We start from the raw sequence: 5,100 nt of genomic DNA, 5'->3' as shown, positions 1-5,100 counted from the left end.
CTTAAGCCTTTGCTGTTACTTGATTCTTTGTCAAATAATCATTCAATTTTATTTTCAGGACACTAACATATGACATGATTACTTTTGTAACACGGGGGGAAATAAAAGCAACAACTATCCTAGTCCAGAAAAGAAAGAAGAGACCTTCTAAGAGAGGCTAAATCCTCACTTCATACAAAGACTGAGTGAAGGGTTGAGGCTGAAGAGGTGTGCCTCTTTCTCCCGAGCTCCTCCTTTGTACCTTGTTTCACTCTGCTGCTCCCTCTCTCAGCTGACGTGTTGTCACTAGAAAACCCACTTGGCTCCCACTCAGGTGTGTGTGTGTGTGTGTGTGTGTGTGTGTGTGTGTGTGTGTTTCAGGAGCTGCAGCCTTGGGGCCTTCCTCCCCTCCGCCCTCAGCTGACAGGAAAGATGGGAATGAAAACAGAACTTTCTATAAAAAATAACAGGCTTGCTGTAACTGACATAAAGTTAAAAGCTGATGTTAAAGAAATTGGCAGTATTAAATACTCTGGTTTTTTCCCAATGATTTTCATGCTATTGGCCCTATAATTCCTTGAAAGATTGATGCAAAACTGTACTTATTGTAGTTGAGTGAGTCAAGTCAGAATCTTTCTCTGCTGCCACCTAGGTTTTATTTTTAAGTTCAGACAGAATTGGGAAGGTAGGTAAAGACAGAAAACAAAACCAAAGCTTTACTTCTCTTTATTTAAAATGATAACAGCAAGTGGACTTCTGGAGGTTTTTAGGCAGATAATTTTGAGGGGGCATCAGAAGAAACTGGACATGGAAGAAAGACGAAGCACTCAGATTGCCTCAGTGCTTGCTGGATGCATTCCCCAAAGAGTCCATGTAAGTATGACTGTAACAATTAAAAAAGCCCTAACTGTTAATTTATTTCTTCATGACCCAAGTTTATGATGCTGATACCTTCTGCAAATGAACTCTGGCTGTGCAGCAAACCATGGTGTATGTAGGAGTCCAAAGGGAAGGGTAACGTTGCTGATGTGACTCACTCAAAAGCCACATGATTTTTGGGAATTGTACACTGAACCTTGACTTGCCAGCCATGAGTATTAAAAGGAATCTGTGTTGGTGTATTGCCCCACTCTCTAGCGTATCTTGGAGAGTTGTGGAGGTTGGGAGATGGCAAAGAAAGGTTATCTCCTGTCAGGTTAGAGCAAAACAAGATGTTCCTCAGCCACAGTTTTAGAGGTAGAAGTAAGATTTGCCCTGGGAACAAAGAATAGGCTAAACTGAGAAAAATACCTATTTTTAGAGGCCTGCAGATGATTTCTAAGATCTTTTTGCAGAAGGAGGAGGAGAAACAGGAAAAAGAGGAGGAATACTTGCTGGTCTGAGGCTTAATTTCTAGTCTTCTGGGTTAAATCATAACAGAGCATTTGGGGAAGTACTGGGATTAGTCTTTAAAAAGGTGCTGAAAAAGGAAGTCTGTACCAAGCATTTTCAATTACCAGCTTCCCTTCTTGACCTTCCCAAAAGGACAAAACCTCTTCCTGAGGAGAGTTGAGGCTGTTGGTTGACCAGGAGTTCATCATGACATGACAATGATTACTCTCAATCCGGCCAGCCAATGCTGTCCTGGGCAGCATCCAAAGCAGTGTGGCCAGCAGGGCGAGGGAGGGGATTCTGCTCCTCTGCTCTGTTCTGGGGAGACCCTCTGCCTGCTCCCAGATGGACAGATGCCTCCATCCCTGGAGCATCTGGGGCCTCTGGTGTAAAAAGGATGTGGGCCTGTTGGACTGAGCTCAGAGGAGGCCATGAAGATGGTCAGGGGGCTGGAGCCTGTGAAGAGAGGCTGAGAGAGATGGGGCTGATCAGCCCGAAAAAGAGAAGGTTCCTGGAAGGCTTTGTAGCATTCTTCCAGTATGTAAAAGGGACCTGCAGAGAGCTGGAGAAGGGCTTTCTACCAGGGCACGTAGTGATGGCTTTAAACTGACAGAAGGTGGGTTTACATTAGATATTAGGAAGAGATTCTTCACTGTGGGGATGGTGAGGCACTGCAACAGGCTGTCCAGGGAAGCTGTGGGTACCCCCATCCTTGTGAGTGTTCCAAGCCAGGCCGGATGGGGCTGGCGAGGAGGATCGTAACTAGATGATCTTTGAGGTTCCTCCCCGCCCGAGCCGTTCTGTGGTTCCATGTTCACATATCCACTTAGTCCAGCGCGTAGTTCGCCGCTTTTAGCCGCTTTTAACCTTTCCCGCTGGAACTGCGGCCGTGCCCGGTGTCCCGGCCCTTTCCCGGCCGATCCCGCCGTTCCCGGCGCGGCCCGCAGGGGGAAGCCGAGCCCCGCGCATCCCGCCCGGCCCCGCGCTCCCGCCGCCCCTCCCGCTGGGATCCAGCCTCGGCAGGATGCTCTTAGTGCCACGGCAGCCGGTGGAATAGCTCAGGCTGGGGGCTGGGGCTCTGCTGCACGAACTTGACTGAAGATGCGATTTGTAAGGGATTTAACTGAGCCCACCCAGATATACAGTGAGATAAAGTGATGGGAACAGGGAGTGGGTTTATATTCTGTCCTTTTTTGCTGAGCCCAGTGTCTGCACCTGTAGCTCTGGCTCGGGGGCTGCAGGTCCACCCACACCTGCATCCAAAATTCACATTTAGCTGCCAGAAAACAAAGAAATAACATAGAAATTCACAAAAAGCTTGCGTTTATTGAAGTGTCCCGGCTGACACAGTTCTCAGTGCTGTTCTGTAGTCCTGACTGAATGGCTAAATGCTCTGTCTGGCCTTAGGCACAGGGAGAAGGTGGTGCTGGATACCTGTACGTGTACTGGTGGGTGTCTGTCGATGCACTGGGAGTGGCAGAACACAGAGGAGGGAATCACTACCTGGAACTCTGCTTCAGAGCAGATTAGCTGGACCTGTAGTACTTTCTTTCTCCCATCTGAGGGAAAGCAGTGTCCCTCCGGGCTGCAATAGGGGATGTAGAAGGCTTCCTCACTCCTCCTGCCTCCACTTTTCTTCATTTCCCCCCATTTTGTTAGGTTTTCTGCAAAATGGAGAAGAAACCCCATGCAACAGAGACCTGGCTTCTTTGTGGGATTGCCAAGAAGGGTTCATTTGCCTTATGACAGTGGCAAACTCCTGTGCAAAATTACTTATCCTGTCCATTTCTTACCCAAAGCTGCTTACAGTGCCTGGCATGCTTTGTGTCCCTGCTGTGCACCGGCTGAGTCTCCCTTTAGAAGCCTCAATACAAAAGCTATGCCAAGTGTAAGGAGCATGAAGGGATTTCCCCCTGGCCTTCCACCACAGATACCTTACCAAATGCCTTGCTCCAGACAGAGTTAAATTGTGGGAAATATGTTGAATCACCATTCCTAGAGATATTTACAAAATTCAGAGTTTAGGAGCATGGTTTAGTGCTGGAATTAGCAGTGCTGGACTCATGGCTGGATTTGATAGTCTTAAAGGTCTTTTCCATCATAAAAGATACTATTTTCATCTGTTTCTATGAATTGTTTCTCCAACAAGCCGGCTATTTCTCTCCTATATTTGATAATTAGTGACATATTGTGTCCCTTTTGGCTGCTTGCCCACTTCCCTTGACAAGTGCAGAGCTTGCATGTAAAGCTCAGAGAGTCTTATGCAATTATTTTGGTTTGTGTCGTCTCTCTTTTCCTTGGTTGGGAATTGCTAGTGAACACAGTGCCTCCAGGCTGTAATTTCCTGTTGCATATTTTCTGAAACCATGTGAGGGATTGTTCCTGATGAGCTTTCCAGGAGCCTGCTACAATTGAACTTGTCTAATTATCAGCCAGTTATAGCCTTCAGCTTCTTGCCACCCTTTTTCTCTTGTCTTTCAGGATTGTTTTATTTCCCCCTCCTGGGATTTGAGTGTTAATATGGATCATGGAGACTCTGACAGTAGGTGTCACAAGTTTGTCTGGGTTAGCACAGAAAAATGTCAGGAAGAAAGGGCTCTGAGCAGTAGGGATGCTTCATAAAGGGTTTGTACAGTGCCTATCTTAGACCAGGGTTTACCAAAAGACAGCGATGACTGCTCATGAGAGTGCATCACCCTTATGCTACTCTTCAGTATGGACATGATCTGGTGGGCAGAGATTGTTGTGAAGGGCTGAAGGAAGGGCAGGTGGCTCAAAGAATATGGGAGGATTGGCAGAAATGTCAGCAGGACTTCCAAGGATTGTTCTGTGCATGTCTGGTTCATGCAGTGGAGCAGACGGAGGAGAAGCTCCAGGTGTGCCTGAAGTGAGTTGAGGGCTCCTAGGGCTAGAAACATCATTCAGCAGCACAGAGCTGGTTTTGACAGACCTGTGTACCAGTACACCCTGCCTACCACACAATCAGCTGAAAGGTACACCATTTCAAGGAACCTGGTCATAATTTCTGGAGGCTGCTTTATTCCTGAACAAAGCAGCATTCACTGCCATGTATCCAGGCATGTTTCTATGAGCTTTCTCCTCAGCTGCCTGCTTTCCCAGCCTCCTGTGTTTCAGTTCTTTGTGGGGCCATGCTCTAGCCTGCAGAAGCCTCACTAGGACGAGCCAGCCTGAAGGTGGTGTTTCTTTCTTTTCTGGGGACTTAGGTAGAAAGAGGCAATTTACGGCTGTGTTTGTGGAGCTGGGCATCTATCCGAAGGTGGATGTTGGGATCCTTGCCCTGGTTTTATGTGCTGTAAATAGCCAGGAGTGGTTTGTAAGAGCTTAGAATTCCCCTTTTCTGATTGCTGAGAGATTTTCTTCCCAAAACTTCAGCTGGCACTGTGGCACCCTCAGGATCTGCAGCCACTCTGAGTAAGGAGAGGTATTGTCATGAATTCCCAAAAGGATCACGGTCTCCTGGAGGCAGTGGTATTCAGAGCTTTCAAAGATCAGAGACAGCTTGAAAGATCATCATTCTTTTCCCCAGCCCCTGGACTGCCAGCTTAGTGCTGTCACAAGGCTCTGCTTAATATTGTTGTGCCTTTACAAGTAAAAACGGTCTGCTTGCTGGCACTGTACCTTTCACACAGCATCTCTGTCCCTCTCCTCCTTCAAATAATAGGATTTAATGAGCAGAGCTGAGTATTTGTGTTTATGTATAAAACCTCCCATGCATTTATCAAGGAGGTG

The sequence above is a fragment of the Passer domesticus genome, chromosome 1 (genome assembly GCF_036417665.1).
Source record: "Passer domesticus isolate bPasDom1 chromosome 1, bPasDom1.hap1, whole genome shotgun sequence".
Lineage (NCBI taxonomy): Eukaryota > Metazoa > Chordata > Aves > Passeriformes > Passeridae > Passer > Passer domesticus.
This window is presented reverse-complemented; position numbering follows the sequence as displayed.